This window comes from Lontra canadensis, unplaced genomic scaffold (genome assembly GCF_010015895.1).
Source record: "Lontra canadensis isolate GAN:19392208 unplaced genomic scaffold, GSC_riverotter_1.0 scaffold1, whole genome shotgun sequence".
NCBI lineage: Eukaryota > Metazoa > Chordata > Mammalia > Carnivora > Mustelidae > Lontra > Lontra canadensis.
Window position 1 is genome coordinate 120,785,278 of NW_022630995.1, and position 20,187 is coordinate 120,805,464.

The 20,187-nt window shown below is 45.6% G+C and overlaps 1 pseudogene; it reads right to left on the minus strand.

Annotated features, from left to right (window-relative positions):
* Positions 1 to 5,621: 5,621 nt before the first annotated feature.
* Positions 5,622 to 20,187, minus strand: part of LOC116868661 — a 30,727-nt pseudogene continuing 16,161 nt past the window's right edge.

Consider the following 20,187-nt stretch of genomic DNA (forward strand, 5'->3'; position numbering starts at 1 on the left):
AGTGAGCACCATGGGGGCCTGGCGCTCAGGCCTACTGGGAGACCATGTCCCACCCATACTGGATCTGTCCCCAGGGTTGGAGGTCGTTGAGGTATCCACCCTCCCAGACTGCAGGCTGGCAGTGACTGGCATAGGAGGGGCACAACTGGTTCAGGAGAGAGCCCTCAGAGAGGAGGAGGCAGGTACTCCCCCAGCAGCAGGTGCACTGGGGCGGTCTGAGGGGGCATCAGCAGACAGCAGTGTCTGCAGCTGGGGTTTCCATACAGACCCCCTCCTGAGGCTCAGGACAAGCTTGTCTGGGTGGCCTATGTCCCCAAACACAAAGTCTGGCCCAGGACCTCTCCTCAAGCTCCTACTCCCAATCCTTTGTACTCAGCTCAAGTACAAGAAATGACCAATAGTTTAGGTGGTGCTGGGCGCACAGAGACATGTGATTTTCTGGCCCATGCTGTAACATTTTTGGCATTTTAAAGATCTTAGGTCTTTGATTCAAAAATGGTAGAATGCCAGGGAACCCAGACAACTTTCTGTGAACCTGCCTCTGTGTCTTGCAGCCCTCCCATCCCACCAGCTCTGCTCAGAACCCCTCCAGACCACAGACCCACGGTCATGGGTCGTCAGATGGCCCAGACAATGTACCTTCAAAAAGCAATCCAGACGGGGCACCAGGACACACTGCAGATTTCGGTAAACCCCCTCCCAGAAAGTGAGGGTACTGCTGGATAAGCTGTCTGAAAACAGCCAGGTCAGACACCAGAGGCACAGGAGTAACTGAGGAGCATCTGAAGGTTATGTAGGGACAGTGGGAATCTCAGGTGGTTTTGCTCAGGGACAGCTCCCATCCCCCTAAACCCTCAGTGTGATGACTCCTCTGGGGGATGGGGGAGGGACCATGCCTGGAGGACCCGTGGTTCCACTGTCAGAGGTCGCCAACTTGATCTGTGCACAGGAGGGGAGACCTGGCCACACCCCAAAGAATATCTGGAAACAGTAGCCATCTCAGTGGCAGCCAACCTGGGAGGTCAACCTTTCAGCTGCCTGAGGCAGGATCGAGCCACAGATCATCACAGTAGCCAGAAATGGAAGAAGGAGAACCAGTTCTTCATTTCAGTAGTTTCTGAGTTACTGGTTTGTTCCTATAGTTAGTATACTTTACAAGGACTTGAAAATGTTCTCCTCATGTTCTCCGCTGGAGAGGTTTTTGAAAAATACATGGTTCATAGGTAAAATCATCCAGAATTGACCTTGGTTGGCACAGCCATGCTGGGAAAAGTATGGAGCTTCCCCCAAATACTAAAAATAGAACTCCTGTTTATCCCATTACTGGGTAGACATTTGCAAAGAAATGAAGTCAGTTTCTCAAAGAAAGATCTACACAGTCTCACTCAATCTTCCTGAGGAGGGGTGGCCACCCTTTGCAACAAGGGCAGCTGTGTGGGAAGCCATAAACAACCCTCCCCTGGATGCAGGTGCCTCCCTGGAAAAGGGGCTGTCCCAGGTCTGGGATGTCTCCACAGCAGCACATTCAATGTCCTGGATACTAGGAAGAGATGGAGTATAGCACCAGGCCAGTGAGGATCAGGTCATACTACCCCAAATATGACACCTTGGCAAATTAAATATAGAAACTTAAAGAATTTTGCATAGAGCAGAAGCAGGAAAGTCCCTCTGATCCCCAGCATTTAACCCTTCTTCCCTGAAGCAGGTCAGAATACTCCCATGTGGCACTTTCTCTCCCCAGACTGCAGGGAGGACATGCTGATCACCAGAGTCAAGGAATTTAGGGCCACAAAGGCTATAGGAACAAACCTGGTTAAACTAACCTTTATCTTCCTAGTTACTTTTTTTTTTACCGTTTACCAGTCCTAGCTCAAACCTCTGTGTCTCTCAAGTCTTCACACATTTATTGCTTCTTTGCCTAAAACGTAGAAGAACTATCTTCTCCAATTGCCTGTTCTGGTCTCCATGTTCTTGTGAGGCTTCCACAAAAAAAATCAATACACTTGGCCACCTTTTCTCCTCATCTGTCTTTGTCAATTTCCAGACCCAGCCAGGAACCTTAAGAGGAGTGGAAGAAAACTTTCCTGTCTTGCAGCCCTGGGTGAAGGGTAGTGGCAGGTGGAGTCAGGAAAATCCATCCCATCTTCCTGACCTTGGTTTAAACCGCCCTCTGCTGGGAAGCAGCACAGGACTGTGCAAGACTGGGAGAGCTAGGGAGAGGCAGGTGGAACCTGTAGGAAGCTACCTGACCCCTAGCTGGGGGACTTGGCCCCACTGACAAGTCCAGGGTGTGATGATGACTATTATAATGGAAGCATCCTGAATATCAGAACTTCCTTATCCCAGGCTTCATTATTGCTGCTCATTGTGGTTGCTACTATTGGCTTAGTGGCTTTTCTGAACTAACTTTGTCAAATCTTTGTTCTTTGTTATGTGTGGCCACTGAATCCCTGTGCTGTTAACTTAGTGGTCAGCCAGTGGCTGGGCAGAAAGATCACCCATGTTTCTGAGCTATGGCTACAGATTGGAGGGTCCCACAACCTCTTCCTCAGGTTTGAATAGTCTGCTCGAGTGGCTCATGGAACCCAGAGAAACACGTTACTTACTAGATAACCATTTAATTAAAAGAACAGAACTCAGGAATAGACAGCTGGAAGTGATGAGCAGGGCAAAGTGTGTAGCAGAGGCTCAGAGCTCCCCCACTCTTGGAGTGAAAGAGGCTTTTACCCACATCCACTCTGACCTTCATTTGTACTTCCTAACTGATAATGTCCCTCCTTCAGGCTCATCTGTTAAATCAAGTCAAAGCCCTGGCGGACACCAAAACGAGCCCTCAAGCAATAACCACAGCCTGACATCAGCAAGGCCCTGTGTGATGGACCCCAAGACAATGATTGACTGGAACTTTACTGACCTCCTGCACCTGCCCACCAACCTTTGTCCTATATTTTCCTAATACAAAAATCCAAAAGTGTTTTCAACACCTTGAGACCATGCCAGTCCTTGGAATTCCAGTGTCAGCTGCACTGAAATACATTCCTTTCCTGTGTCACCACCACTTATCTCTCTGCCTTTGGATCTGGGACACTGTGAATAGTGTAATATAGCAAGTCAAATATCAGTTCTTCCTTACCCCAGGGTTCACTGCTGCTGCTCCTCTCACTGCAGTTCTGCTGTTGGCTTAGTGACATTTCTGAACTGATTTTGTCAAATCTGTACCCGTTGTCATGTGTGGCCACAGAAGTGTCTGGTCTGTGAATGTAGTGGTCAGCTGTTGACTGGGTGAGACTTCCTTAAAAATCTGGAAGCTGCTCTCCTTCTGAAAACAACACACACACACAAACACACACCCCTTCCAGACTTTGCAGATGGGGAGGAGGGCTCTGAGTGTGTGGGTATTGGGATACACCTTCAGCACCAGCCAGGCAGGCCTCTTAGCACTCTGCCTTGACCTTTACTTCCTACTTGCCAAGTCTGACAATTGCCAGAGGGCAAAGCCTAGGGCCTTCTCAGGTTGGCCCTGAGCAGGCACCCAGCCCAAGCAGGCAGTGTCCCAGAGGCTCTGGAATAGGTCAGAGCTTCCAGGCTGTTTTTTCCTAAAGCTCCTCATTACTCAACCTTTATTCTAGTGATTCTACTTGGTTTCTATTCTCCCCAACTCTTATCCATTGCCCTAGGCAGAAGAGACTCACATATGCCTTTAAATGGTTTGGACATCTAATGTCCTCCAGTATCCACCTCACTACTCAGATAGTTGGTTGAAAGCAACAAGTCACAGAGGAATCCAAGGGTTTGGACTTGGTGTTTCCCTCTCCTGAGATGGGGACATCTGTAAGAGGAGCAGGTGGCCAGATGGTTGGTGGGGTGTGCAGGCACCTGTTTTGGACAGGATAGATGGGGTAGGTGAGGTCTGAGACCCCTGGGATATGTTCCTGGCATCTGGACTGAAAAGCTGTCTTCAAAGCAGCAGGTTGTTTGGGACGATCTCTAGGCTGAGGAGGAAAATGAGGGGAGCAGAGGAGACTGAGAAGGCTTAGAACAGACACATAAAAAATTCCTCAACCTCCCTCAATATGAGGGAAATACAAATCAAAACCATAATGAGATACCACTTTACACCAGTTAGAATGTCTAAAATTAACAAGACAGGAAACAACAAGTGTTTGCGAGTCTGTAGAGAAAAGGGAACATTTTTACACTGTTGGTGAGAATGCAAACTGGTGTAGTCACTCTGGGAAACAGTATGGAAGTTCCTCAAGCAAGTTGAAAATAGAACTACCCTATGACCCAGCGATTGAACTCCTGAGTATTTACCCCAATGATACAGATGTAGTGAAAAGAAGGGCTACCGGCACCCCAGTATTCATAGCAGCAATGTCCACAATAGTCAAATTGTGGAAAGAGCTTAGATGTCCTTCAACAGATGAATGGATAAAGAAGAATGTGGTCCATATATACAAGGGAATATTCCTCAGCTATCAGAAAGGATGAATACCCACCATTTGCATCAACATGGATGGAACTGGAGGGGATTATGTTGAGTGAAATAAGTTATGCAGAGAAAGACAATAATCATATGGTTTCACTCATATGTGGAACATAAGGAATAGAGCAGAGGACCACCCGGAAAGGGAGGGAAAACTGAATGGGAAGAAATCAGAGAGGGAGACAAACCATGAGAGACTCTGGACTCTGGGAACCAAAACGGTTACAGAAGGGAGGGGGTGGGGGATGGAGTAGCTGGCTGACAGGTATTAAGGAGGGAACATGTTGTGATGAGCATTGGGTGTTATAGTCAACTAATGAGTCACTGAACACTACATTAAAATCTATTGAGGTACTATATGTTGGCTAATGAATTTAAATTTTAAAAATTAAATTTAAAAAATAAAACTGAGGCAGAAACCATACATAACTCAGAGGACTCCATGCTCCTGGAGGCTGAACTAGTGGCTACAGCCAAGGCCTCTGGTTTTTGGGGGACTGAAGGTCTGAGAGGTGGCTCAGTGCACCCCTGCCCCTGAAGCCCCATGGCCATGGCAAGGTGCGTGGACTAGGAGGAAGACCCAACCAGAGGCCAACCTTGGCTCCATGGCCATTGCAGGATCACTCCCAGCTCCACAAGGCTGTGTCTGTTTAGAATCAGGAGGAAAACCTTTTCCCTTATTTGTTCTTTTTAAAGATGGTTGCTCAGCATTGACACAGAAAAACATATAACATAAAACTGGAGCCATTCATAGCTGCAAATGACCCAGAAGTTATCAAAATGTAGTGATCACAAAGAAAGGACCTTGCTACCCCAGGCAGGCCTCCTATATGCAGGTGCAACTGGGGGCCCTGAGTATGCCTGTGTGGGTGGGGCTGGGCTCCATGGTCTCCCTTGAAGGGACAGAAGTAGGAACCTCCTCTGACAGCTCTGCTCAGGGAAGCACCCCCTGATGGAGACAGTGACAGCCCCTCATGAGTCCCAGATGTCCTATTGATTCTTGGGCACAGCCTGAATCTCAGCTTCTTCATGAAGCAGGGGACGGGGAGGGCAGCCCAGGCACCATGGATCCCACAGGTCCTCCAGGGGACAGCCCAGCAGCCACGGGTCCCACAGGTCCTCCTGGGACAGCCCCTCATGAGTCCCGGATGCCCTGGTGATTCTTGGGCATGGCCCAAATCTCAGCTTCTTCATGAAGGGTGGGAAGGGCAGCCCTGTTGCCACAGGTCCCACAGGTCCTCTGGGGATAGCACCTTGGTGGGTTTGTGGTCCAGGAGGTACCTTTTCAAGTGGCTCTCATCACGCCACACAAACTTGATTCTATTGGCCAGGTCGACACCCATCACCTGGTGACAGGCCAACATCAGTCAGTGAACTTCCACTACCAACCCTCCAAAAAAGGCCCCCATGTAGTAAATATCACCCTAGTCCTTGGGGATGAGGGCCTGGGACTGTAGACAGCACTGGTAGCTGAAGTCTTCATGGGACACCTGGTAGGAACTGGGGTGCAGGGTGCCAAAGAGGGGGGACAGGATCTCCATGCCCACATGGTTGCAGAACTTCATGTCCACATCTGCATACACCAGGACATCCACCTCACAGAGGAAGCACTGCTCACAGAAGCGGCTGACCATCACCATGTGCTGCATGGACACATCCTGCCAATGTGGTGTGCCAGGGACCTCGGGGTCCTGGAGGACCTCCAGCTCTCCCGGGGGGGGGGCACACGGGCCCAGCAGCTGGTTGGTGATGACCTAGTAGGTGACCCTGTGTCCCACCATGATGGGCTTCTTTGTCCTCTGCAGGAACAGGTCCAGGAAGACCACCTATCTATAGGGATGACAGACAAGGTGGGAGGAGGGTCACTGTCAGAGGCTGGCGGGAGTACGCCAGAGCTGGGGGTTATGGATGTGTACACTTTCTTCAAGGGGGCAGGACATGGGCTGCTTTAAGCAAAAGCCACTCTCCCAGCCTGTCCTGAGCAAGTCTTCTCATGGGGCCTCCCTATCTTCTGCTCCCAGAGATGGAGGCCATCAGGACCCCGTCATACAAAGGGGAACCTGAGGATTCAGAGTCAGGAAATCAACCCCACAGTCAGTATTCTGGAGCCAAAAACACTCCCCCTGTGCCAAGCTCCTAGGCAAATCCTGCAGGTGCCCTCCCCAGCCAACCTCCTGCAGGTCCTGTCCTCACCTGCCAGGAGTATAGCGCCTTTGGGCAAACCCCTCTTTTCTATGGCCTACAGACTGGCTAGAACCAGCAAGGCTGGCCTCCTGTCCCCACTTTGCTTTCATGGGCTGTCTCTGGCCCTCACAGAGCTGTCTCCACCCCCATAGGCTCCTCCCTTGAAGGCTACTGGGCCTCTTGCTGACAAAGTCTGTCAGTCAACCACTGCTATTCCTAGAAGCAGTCACCCTCAAACTCCCCCAGGTCAGGAATTAGGTCCAGCCCATGGCCAGGGAAGGGGAAAGATGACTGCTGGAAGAAGAGGGGGCTTGCTTAAACCCCAGCCATGAATCCAAGAGTGTAAACTTCCAGGTCCAGGTCTACATCTCCTGGGCTCTGAGAAGTTGGAAGTCTTGTCTCTCTGAGGGGACTACCTGAGGGGACAGCAGCTCCCCCATTGTCAGCAAGGGTGATGAGCCCCTCTGAGACTGATTTTTTTAAGGTTTTATTTATTTATTTATTTATTTATTTATTTATTTATTTGTATGACAGAGAGAGAGAGACAGCTAGGGAGGGAACACAAGCAGAGGGAGTGGGAGAGGAAGAAGCATGCTCCCTGCTGAGCAGGGAACCCAACATGGTGGAGTTCAATCCCAGGACCCCAGGATCACGACCTGAGCCAAAGCAGATGCTTAATGACTAAGCCACCCAGGTGTCCTGAGACTGGGTTTTTTCACACAAGCACTCAGGCTACTTGCTTATGCCTGCCCCATACCTGGCAGCTTAGTAAATCGCTCACACAGGGAAAGTGGGCATTACATTTAAATAAGGACCAAGGCCACACACAGCTGGCAGACATGAGTCAGGTCACCAGGGTACAAGTCCAGGTCTAGCCAACAGGGGAACAAGCCAAACATGAAGCAGGGGGAGAGAAGAGTGCTCCTGGCAGAGGGCAGAGAGGATGTAAAGGTCTGGAGTCAGACCCAAGACACATGTGGGACAACCACACACACCCGGGAGGCCCACGAGGGTGGGGGGGATAGGGTGAAGAGGAAAGGCTAGAGAGGACAGGCAGCTGGGGAGCAGATCACAGAGAGGCTCAAAGGTTATGCTCTGAAAAGATCACTCTGCTGGTTACCAGAGAAGAATGGGCTCTGTACAGCAGATTACAGGGAGACCCTAACCCTAAGCCCTAACTCTAGTCAAACATGCTCAATTTTGAGGACTGACAGATGTACTCTGAAATCACGAGCAAGTCCATCATGCTGGCTTTCACTTCTTGCCCAGTATTGTACTGAAAGTTCTATCCAGAACAATAAGGCAATAAATAAGGAATCCACATGTGAACAGAAACAGTAGAACTAGGTCTATTCAGAAACTGAGATGGCATCATCTTATATAGGGATCTTCCTAAAGAATAATTTTTAAAAAATGATTACAGCTAGTTCCCTAATTCCTCAAAGTTACAGGACAAAATATCAATATACAAAAATCTCTCTTATTTGTATACACTAGCAATGAATCATCCAAAAAGGAATTTAAGAAAACAATTCCATTTTAGGGAACATCAACATTGACGAAATACTTAGGAATAGATATAATCAAGGTGTACATCTTGTACACAAAAAATTATAAAACATTGTTGAAAGAAAGTAAGGGAAAACTAAATAAATCTGAGGACACCCCATAGTGATGAAAAGACATACTATTGATAAGATGGCACCAGTACACAAAGCAATGTGGAAATTCAATGTGTTCCCAACAAATTTCACAAAGGCCTTTGGGAAGAAGTGCACAAGCTAATCATAACAGTCATATGGAATTTTAAGGGATCACAAAATAGCCAAGAAAAAGAAAATCAAAGGTGAGAGGTCACACTTCTAAAGTTCAAATCTTAATACAAAGCAACAGTAAATAAAACATTGTGATACTGTCATAAAGGCATGCATACATATACCCTGAAACAAATACTACATTATATGTTAATTAGTTGAATTTAAATTTACAAAAAGAATTTTTAAATAAATAAAAGAAAAATTTTTTAGAAGTATGTAACTTTATGGTCAACTAATCTTCAACAAAGCCAGAAAAAATATACAGTGGAAAAAAAGACAGTCTCTTCAACAAATGGTGCTGGGGAAATTGGACAGCTATGTGTAGAAGAATGAAACTCGACCATTCTCTTACACCATACACAAAGATAAACACAAAATGGATAAAAGACCTCAACGTGAGGCAGGAATCCATCAGAATCCTAGAGAACATAGGCAGTAACCTGTTTGACATCAGCCACAGCAACTTCTTTCAAGATATGTCTCCAAAGGCAAAGGAAACAAAAGTGAAAATGAACTTTTGGGACTTCATCAAGATAAAAAGCTTCTGCACAGCAAAGGAAACAGTCAACAAAACAAAGAGGCATCACACGGAATGGGAGAAGATACTTACAAATGACAATACAGACAAAGAGCTGATATCCAATATCTATAAAGAACTCCTCAAACTCAACACACACAAAACAGATAATCATGTCAAAAAATGGGTGGAAGACATGAAGAGATACTTCTCCAAAGAAGACATACAAATGGCTAACAGAGACATGAAAAATATTCATCATCACTAGCCATCAGGGAGATTCAAATCAAAACCACATTGAAATACCACCTTACACCAGTTAGAATGGCCAAAATTAACAAGACCATAAACAACAAGTGTTGGAGAGGATGTGGAGAAAGGGGAACCCTGTTACACTGTTGGTGGGAATGCGAGTTGGTGCAGCCACTTTGGAAAACAGTGTGGAGATTCCTTAAGAAATTAAAAATAGAAAAAAAAGAAAGAAATTAAAAATAGAGCTACCCTATGACCCTGCAATTGCACTACTGGGTATTAACCCCAAAGATACAGATGTAGTGAAAAGAAGGGCCATCTGTACCCCCAATGTTCATACAGCAATGGCCACAGTCGCCAAACTGTGGAAAGAACCAAGATGCCCTTCAATGGATGAATGGACAAAGAAGATGTTGTCCATATATACAATGGGATATTATGCCTCCATCAGAAAGGATGAATACCCAACTTTTGTATCAACATGGACGGGACTGGAGGAGATTATGCTGAGTGAAATAAGTCAAGCACAAGAGTCATTTTTCATATGGTTTCTCTTATTTGTGGAGCATAAGGAATAACATGGAGGACATGGGGAGATGGAGAGGAGAAGGGAGATGGGGGAAATCGATGGGGAAGACAAACCATGAGAGACTGTGGATTCTGAGGAAATAACAGAGGGTTTTGGAGGTGATGGGGGTGGGAGGTTGGGTGAGCCTAGTGGTGGGTATTGTAGAGTGCACATATTGCATGGAGCACTGGGTGTGGTGCTTAAACAATGAATTCTGGAACACTGAAAAGAAATTTAAAATAAATAAATAAAAATTTAAAAAGTAAAGAATGCATACAGATCAGTGGAATTTAACTGAGAGCTCAGAAATAAACCCCTTCATCTATGGTCCACTGAATTTTGACAAGGGTGGACAACATTACACTGGGGGGACAGAATGGTCTTTTCAACGAAGGGAGCTAGACAGTCAGCTATACATGTACAGAGGAATGGAACTGGACCCTTACCTTACACCACATATAAACCTTAACTCAAAATAAGTTAAAGGCTTAAATGTAAGAGGTAAAATTATAAACTAAGGAAGAAACAAATGGAGATAAATCTTCATAACCTTGGATTTAGCAATGCTTTTTGATCTGACAACAAAGCATAAGAAAGGAAAGAAAAAAATTGATAAAATAATATCCTCAAAATTAAAAATCTGTCCCAGGTGCCTGGGTGGCTCAGTTGGTTTACCATTTGACTCTTAATCTTGGCTCAGATCATGATCTCAGGGTCATGAGATTGAGCCCCATGCCAGGCTCCACACTGAGTATGGGGCCTGCTTAAGACTCTCTTTCCTCCTCCCTCTGCCCTTGTCCACTTGCACACTCTCTCTCACTCTTAAAAAAGAAATGTAAAAAAAAAAAGTAAAAATATGTGTACATCAGAAGATACTATCCAAAAGAAGATGGGTGTATATATACACAATGGAATACTATGCAGCCATCAAAAGAAATGAAATCTTGCCATTTGCGACGATGTGGATGGAACTAGAGGGTATTATGCTTAGCGAAATAAGTCAATCAGAGAAAAACAACTATCATATGATCTCCCTGATATGAGGAAGTGGAGATGCAATGTTGGGGGGTTGGGGGGTAGGAAAAGAAAAAAATGAAAGAAGATGGGATTGAGAAGGAGACAAACCATAAAAGACTCAATCTCAAAAAACAGACTGAGGGTTGCTGGGGGGAGGGGAGATGGGTACCCCTGGAGATAAAAATACGTTATATGTTTATTTTAAAATTAATTAATTAATTAATTTATAAAAAAAGATACTATCCAGAAAGTAAAAAGACAGCCCCCAGAATGGAAGGAAATATTTGTACATTATTTTTCTAATAAGAGTCTGTTGCTCAGAATATGTAAAGAGCTTCTACAAATCATCAAAAAGATAACCCCATTTTTAAAATGGACGAAGGACTTGGATAGACCCTTCTCCAGAGAAATCATACAAATGGTGAATAGCACATGAATAGATGTTAAACATCATTAGTCTTTATGGAAATGAAGATTTAAACCAATTACATGTCCTTTTACACAAGTAGAATCACTGATCAAGAAAATAAAAATAACAAAAGGATGTTGAGAAACTGAAACCCTTAAACCTTGCTTATGAAAAATGGTACAGTCTCCAAAAAAATAGTTTGGCATTTACTCAAATAGATCAGAGAATTACCATATGGTTCAACAATTGTAGTCCTAGATATATACCCCCCAAAATTAAAAACACTGGTTCAAACAAACAAATAAAAATGTACAGGAATATTCATAGCAGTAGTGTTCACGACAGGCAAAAACCAGAAACTATGCAAATGTCCAACCGTGGGGAAAAGATAAACAAAATGAGGCAGATCCATAAATGGCTATCTTGTTCTGCCCTATGAAGGAATGAAATAAAATGGTTCATTTGTGTGGAAAAAATATGGTGGTTCCTTAAAATATTAAACACAGAATTCCACTGAAGCCTATATGCCCCCCAAAAATTGAGAGTAGAAGTACCCATATTCAGAGCAGCATTTCTCACAACAGCCAAAAGGTGGAAGCTACAAGTGTCCACCAATAGATGAATGGATAAACAAAATGTGGTTTATACACTATGGAATATGATTCAGCCTTAAAAATGAAGGGAGTTCTGACACAGGCTACAACACAGGTTGAACCTGGAAGTCATTATGCTCAGTGAAATCAGCCAGTCACAGAAGGACAGATACTGTATGATTCCACTTGGATGGGGTATCTGGGACACAAAGCTGGATGTGGCTGCGGGGGGCTGAGAGGAAAAGACAATGGAGAGTTGAGGGTTCATGAATTCGGGCTCCCTCAGGGAGAATAAGAAAATTCTGGAGAATGAAGTACAACCATGGGAACTCAGCTAAGGCCAGAGAATTGTGTACCTGAAATGTTTTAAAGGGTCAATGTTCTTATGTTTTGTCACTGTGAAAAGTGAATGAAGGACTGATGCATGTCACAACATGGAGGGACACTGAAAACAGCCCCAGTGACATAAGCCATATAGAAATACCACTCAGTGCTGTGAAGTGTGTAAACCTGGCGATTCACGGACCTGTACCCCTGGGGAAAAAAATATATTATATGTTTATAAAAAATAAAATTAAAAAAAAAAGAAATACCACTCAGATTGGAGCCATCTGTGCTCCTTAAGTCCATCAAGTTTACCCAAATAAGGGAAAGTCCTGGAAGAAGTTCCAGAAGAAGAAAACTGGATCCCAATGGAGAAGACACTTCAGACCATTGGGCAGGTGGTGACAGCTGAAGTGGGCCTGTGGTCTGGGTTCAAATGTGGAAACCATCATGATTTCCTCACTTGAGGTTACGTGGTGGTTCCACAGGACAGTGTCCCTGTTTGGGATAAAATGCACCAAAGTATCCCTTGTGAAGTGGCAAATGTGGTAAAGAAATGACACCTGGGGAGTCTAAGTGTGGAGATAAAGTGTATTTGTGCTCCTGTGACAAGTTACTACAGATTTGAAATCACTGCAGAGGAAATGACTCTTCCAAACATCCACGTTAGCACCACATCACAGAAGCAGAGAGGACATCAGACTTCGGGATGGAGGCCAAGCCCTCCCAGATCCAGTTCACCCACCATGGAAAGGCCACTTACCCTTGGAGGAAGCCACATGTTAGCAAGAGACACATGGGAGGATTAAATTGGGTGCCTCTGTGTCTTGGGTGCAGTAGAAGCAGTGGGATTTGGAATTCCAATTCTCCACAACATTCCACCACAACCTGAGTAGAACTGTGAAAAAGCATGAAGGGAAGCCTCAGTAAAGTGCACTGGGGATGCCAGAAGGGGAGGCTGGGAGAGGTGCCTGACACTCAGTGACCATTACAGACCCCACATTACAATCCCCCACAGGAAAGACTCATCCATTCCAGGCCCTACAAGGGATGCTGGAGGGTTCATATACAAGAAATCCACCATCCCCACAGCTCAGCCGGTGAGAATCCTCCATCACCCTGAACCCGTGCCTTTCTCCAGTGGACTTTCCCTCTAAGTAACTCTCTCAACTTCTTCCTCCTTCTCCATGAAATAATGTTCCTCTCCTTCATTTCTTACACTTGCCTGTGATTTGACCAAAGCTTGCTCATCCCAGATTGCCATTCTCTGCTATGCCCAAATAAACCCATTTTGCTGGCCAAATACCTGGGAGCTTGAGTTTAGGGTGAACAGAACTAATAAATTCAAGAAACTTGCAAGGAACAAAATCAATGTACACAAATTAATTACATTTCTACGTGTTCTGAAGGAACCATCAGAAAGAGACTATGGAGAACAATCTCATTTACTACTGCATCCAAAAGAACAAGATACCTAAGAGTCCCCTGAACAAAGGAGGTGACAGACCTATCTTCTGACAGCTGTGAGACACTGATGACAGACATGGAGGGAGACACACATGATGTCTGGGAAGACACTGTGCTCAGGGAAGAACTGACACTGGGAAAATACGTACTGTCCCCAAAGCTGCGCTGTCGCTCCCAAACTTCCAAACTTCGGACCAACCCTGAAGTGTGTGTGGACACAGGAAGGACCCTGCGGGGCTGAGGGGCGGGGAGCACAAGAACCTAGGTGGGTGGCAGCTCCCTGACTGCAGACTGTCTGAGGAGCCCCAGGAACCAAATCTGCGTGCTCACAAACACAGCCACGGGACCCGGGGAACACATCCGAGCCCAGAAAGGGGAGACCCCACAGCCCCGCGCACAGCACCACAGGAGGCCATGTCACCACACACAAAACTACAGAAGTCCCAGTGTCTACACAGCACACCCTTCCTCCATGGGGTCCTGAGACCACACACACCCTTGCTAGTCTCTGCTCAGGCGGCTTCTCCTCTAGCAGCCTATCCTGAGGAGGCTGAACTGCTGTCATTGTGGACACAGCCCCACGTCCTCCACAGTGGGTCCTGTCAATGTGGATGTGGACCCACATCCTCCACAGCTTGTCCTATCAGCGTGGGAGTGGTCCCACATCCTCCGGAAGTCTCCACAGTGGGTCCTGAGGAGGCCAGGCTCCTGTCTCAGCTGCAGCTGCACAGGCCAGGTTCAGGGCAGGAGCTGGGGTCCTGCACTCTCTGCAGGCAATGGAGGCAGTGCAGGACTAGGGGTGCTTACCCTTCAGTGGAAGCACCTACTCCCTCCAGGGGTCCAGCTGAAGCCATTTCATTCTGGAAATTCAATCTTCATGGAGAGCAATATTCCCCAACTTCTCCAAAAATAGCTAAGGAACAATGAATTAGAAACAATATGGAATGACAACAGTCCCTGATCCAAACAGTGGCACCGAACATGACCATGGCTCTGATGCAGACCCACACTCTGACCTCAACTTGGCCTCAAGCCTGGCCCTGACCCCATTCCAAGAACCTAACCCTAGTTCCAACCCAAACAATGTTCATAAGAATCAAAAGGTAGAAACTGCAAACATCCATCAGTGGTGAATGCATAAACAAAGTGTGGTGAAGTGTTCAAATTTGGGTTCAGATTCAGGTTTCAGTCAGAGTTCTAGATCAGGTTTTGGGTTTAGGGTCAGGGTGAGGATTTAGAGTGAGGGGCAAGGGAATAATTAGAGTTCAGGGCTTTAGGTTTATGATTTAGGATTTAAGACTCAGGGCTTCAGGATTAAAGTTCAAGGTCAAATTTGGGGTTAGGGTTCATGCTGGGATTTGGGTTCAGGGTTCATGGCTCAGAGTTCTGGTTTAGGGTTTGGGTTCATGGTTCAGGGCTTGGATCCAGGGCTCAGGTTCAAAGTCTAGGCTTCAGGTTCAACTTCAGGTTTGGGATTCAGGGTTCCAGTTTGGGCTTTAAGGTCAGGTTAGGTTTTCAGTGTTAAAGTTAGGGTTTAAGGTTAGGTTTAGGGATGACACATTTTCTTCAGTTGTCATTATGGACACAAAATTTCTATCTGAACTTTCTAAATCTTAAATATATTTCATTTAGGTGTCAGGAGCTGGTTTAGAATTTAAGATCTTGGTAGCTCCCTACTGACAACATTCTGATCCTAGGGTCTCCCAGTCACCCAGAATTCATTTTTGTCTTGGCTTAAACATACCCTTGGCAGAGAAGGGCAAGCTGCTGCCAAAGTTGGGATGACTTCACAATTGTAGAGGTTTGAATCCAAATATTGTGGAACTGTTCATGGAAAATAGAACAGGAGATAACTATTTGGTCAAATCCTGATTCTTCCACAATAACAAAGACCAAGTTCCAATAGAATCTGATAATGTTCTTTAGGAAGGTCTATGGCACTCATTGCCAGAACTGAAAGAGGGCCCCCTCCCCTGATTTAAACTGAGAATCACAGCAGGATACTTCCTACTTTGTGTCAAAAATAAAATTTTATTATTTGGCTGTTCCAGTGGATAATTTGTGGAATCACTGACAACATTTTCTTTTCTCAAATCCTCATCAACACACAGGTAAAATGGAGGCAATGTTGTAATGCACTGCTCATTGGAATACTAAGTACAAGGAGGGCTATTAGAAGCAATAAAAAAGATATCAAATATGAAACTCAGAAAAAGCACGCTTGATGGGCACTTAATGAGGATCCCTAACCATAAGATCTAACATCTCATCCTATGGAATTCACCCATAAAAATAATCAATAACAATATCCTGATGACCACTATAACCACCTCACCATTAACCTCTAGGCTTATAATACACACTCCAACCATTAGAGTTATGCTAGTGCCACAGAGGGCCCAGGAAGCCAGTTTCTCTATAACATTGCTGAGGGCTGTCAGACTCATCCTGAAGGCCATGCTAGATGAAGCCCATGAAGCATATGCTAGATCCTCCACTAATTCAGGAGAACCCTAAATGTGCTCATGGTCTTGGCCTGAAGAAGATGACCGTCTGTGTGATATATAACCTGCAAGATATACCCACCAGGCAATGAGGACATACTCAGCCAAACAATACTTACATGGAATTCAACCACAGACAAACATTTTGTGGGAAGCTCGAGGCCTCCAGAGAAGGGTGGGAGAATTCCTGAGGCCTTAATTATAGGCCAATCTCACCATCATCTTTTTTTCCTTTCAAGTGGTGGGGCTGGGGTCAGGCAGGATAGATCCCAGTGTACTCCCAATCTGCCACTGGAAAAGTGTACTCCCACTCTACATTTGGAAAAGAAGAGTCCTCTCCCCCATCATCCATCATGTTGCAGATCTGGGATGTAGGAAACTACCACCCATGGGCCAAGTGGGACCTCCCCCTGTGTTCTGTCAATCAAGTATGGCTGGAATTTTAGTTATGGACGGTCTGTGCCCACTTTCAAGCCACAATGGAAGAGTAGAGTCATTGTCAGAGACATCACATGGACTGCAACACCTAACAGAAAATATTTACAGAAGACTTTACAGAAAAGTCTGTGCAGATCCATGTTCTCAAAGATCCTAAGATCATGTCACTTCTTTGAGTAGAATGTAGCACCTTCTGGGTAAAATCTGATTTCACCCCCAGAGGTGAGGACTTCCATCCTTTTAGCCTGAACTCCATATCCATCTTCCTCTATTTATGCCTTGAATGGCACATCTATATGCCTGCGGCTCAATGGGAATTCAGTTTAGTTTACATGGTAGTGATGCTCAGAAATGGAGGTGTAAATGTGAACTTGTGAGTGTGAGCGTGTGTTTTCTCTTTGTTAGCCACAGTGTGCAAGTAGAACACAACACAGTAGTATGATTTCTGTCCCACAGAAACAGCCATGCAATGTGTTTCCATAATGGTCTCAGAATGAATCCACCTTCATAGAATAAACTTCATCTGGGAGCACTCCCAAATCCCTTGTCCTGGACACTATGTCCCACCAATGCTGGGGGCACACAGAGGAACAGAGACTCCCCCTGCCCATCAGGATTTTGAAGGACACCTGCTGTTCCAGGACATAAGATCCCATAACCATTCATCCACCTGTCATCCAGCCAGGCATCTGTGAAAGAGATCTACTCCAAGCAGAAAAGACAGACCGAGAGACAACAAATGACAGCCTTGTGTGACAAGTGCAACTTGTTACAGGAGGATGGGGGGTGTGCAGGTTTGGCCAGACCTGAGGGTAGGGAGACCAGGAATGTTCCAGGAGGGTGATCATAGCTATGTCACTAGAAGGGATGCTCAGAAAGATGGGGTGTGCAGGATTGGCCAGACCAGGGAGCAGGGGGACCAGAAGTGCTCCAGGAGGATGTTACAGTTGTGCCCTTGTGTGACTACACATGTCAGTGACTTGTGACTGGGCATTGGCCAGACTGGAAACGACAGGGCAGGTGAGGGATGGTGTCCCTAAACTGTCTTCTGCAAAGCAAAAGTTCATTAATGAAATTTCTTTCAGTACAATTTCACTTCACATGCATTTGTGAGTCCCTAAAGCTGAGTGTGTAGAACACAAAGTACGTAGCTTGCCATTTCTTTCAAGCCTGAGGTGCTGGGGGCAGAGCACACTTGATATTTCTTTTTGCTGCTTTCAGAGTATGATGACTTTTCCCACCTTCATCTCTGACCCAAGGACAGGGAACAAAGGCAACACAGATCTACACCCCAAAATGTCAACAGAAATCTGCAAACCCAAGTTCTCACAGGAGCTAAAGGTTCAGGACCACAGTGACAGAAAGGGAAGGTAGATAGCAAGGAACCAAAAGAATACATCATATGTATGTGAGTAGGCCCACTTCTCTACCTGCTGGAAGTAAGTCATGCCTAACAGGATGGAGTCATACCTGCACCTGGTCTGTCCGTTTGCTGCCCTTGAGCAGAGCAGAGGATGTGCTGAGATGGGTGTGGGTGTCAGGAGGAGATGGCCAGCTGGCCATAAATGCTACCTGCCAAGTACCTGCAGGATCAGCTCCTAGTCCTCAGCTAAGATGAAACGATAATTATGTTTAGTTACCTATTTCCTGGTACAAGTAATGTCCTCAGTGCCTTGGTGACTATATCCTCTCCCATTTTATTTTTTAAAAACACCTTAAGCAGTTAAGATTGATGTACATAGGGGCGCCTGGGTGGCTCAGTGGGTTAAAGCCTCTGCCTTAGGCTCAGGTCATGATCTCAGGGTCCTGGGATTGAGCCCTGCATCGGGCTCTCTGCTCAGCGGGGAGCCTGCTTCCTCCTCTCTCTGTCTCTGCCTGCCTCTCTGCCTACTTGTCTGTCAAATAAATAAATAAAATCTTAAAAAAAAAGATTGACGTACATAATCTGTCCATAGTTAATGTATGTAACTTGACCCTGACCCTAACCCTAATCTCTAGTTAAGATATACTCGATTTAGAATATTGCTTATAAATTAGAGGATGGTTTTTAGGAGCTAAGGAATTCAGGGACCAACCTTCTTCTGTCTTATTCTCCCTTGAATCTGGTAAATCAGAACGCATTCAGCAACGTGCTATCTGGAGAGTGACCACACGGGGGCAACAGTGAGTAAACATTGCCCCAAACCGCCCAGCAAAGCCAATTCCTCCTTCATCCTGTCAAATCTTGCTCAATGTTTACAAATTATTGTATAGATTATGAAAAGTGTGACTTTGGTGAGATTTTTAAAAACCAAACTACTTATTTCAGGCTGTTAAGAATAGAAGATGTTTTCTAAAATCTTGGAGTTGGCTAGCAGATGAAGGCCAAAAGGCTATTACTATCGAATCTATTCAGGTCTATTTAGGAAACAAGGTTGAATTCTATTCCACGTCTTTTCAGGAAAAATTTATGTCAACTAGCAGCACTGAATCCACACAAAGTAGTGCAGCTCAGAGGAAAACAAAGGAGAATCAATAGCCTCCAGAAGCAGAGAAAGAGCCACACCCAGGAACAAAGACATACCATGAACATTTGGCTCAGGTCAATTTTCAGTCTGGAGCTAGAATGTCCCCAGTGCCCCTGGGGTTCATGGGTTAGGCAGAGCACACACCTTGATGCTGCACTGTTGTAACCCGTGACAAGCCTCCTGGTCCCTTCCTCCATGAAACACCCCCTGCTCCCTGACGATTCCAGCCTGCTTCTTAGAACTTCTATTCCCCTTCCTGACCCCATTGTTCACTTTTCTCATTATTGCCATAGTACAGAATACATTTAACTAGTAACTATTCTGTCATTTAAATTTTTTTTTGTCATGTATGCTGTGAAACTATACCTTGCAACATCAACCCTGATGTAGAATCACCTGTTGCATTGCATGACTTAACTGTGGACTCTCAGTGCCCTCACAGTGTCATCATGGGGCTAGTGCCCTGGGCAAGGTCCTCACTAAGCCAGCTAAGCTGCTGCAGTGAAGGCCTGATCCAGGCACTGCTATTTTTGTGCAAGTAAGGCAGCACAGCCAAAACCTTGGTTTGGGTTCAGAATTGCTCATGGTCCCTCAACCACATCAGATGGCATGAGTGCACACCCTGAAGACACTTGCTACTCCAGTGTTGCCCTGGGGAACTTCCATGGAACAGCTATTGTGTCCAGTGGGGGAATTCAATAGGAGTGGCGATAATGGGAGTCAGAACTCCTGAGATAGAATCCATCTTGGAGACTGCCCAGAACTTCCTAGTTCATTCCATAGTCTTGAATGAATCAATTAATCTAAAAACATTTCCTCATTTTAGAAGTTATGAACTTCAAGCCCTGAGGAAGTGACTCTCCTAGGTCATTTTGGAAATCAGCAAAAGAGCCAGATTGAGATGTGTGATGGTCTACAGCATGATCCCCAGAGTGGCTTTAGCTAGAGCCGCAATCACCCATTTATCTTTCCTGACTCCCAGACACTCATGGGATTCTTCATGGGGCATATTCTGGGAACAAAGGTCATGTCAGAGTCATAGAAAGCTCTGACACTGGTTATAATGAGACTCCATGTTGTCAATGGAGTCCCAAGCCATAGGCC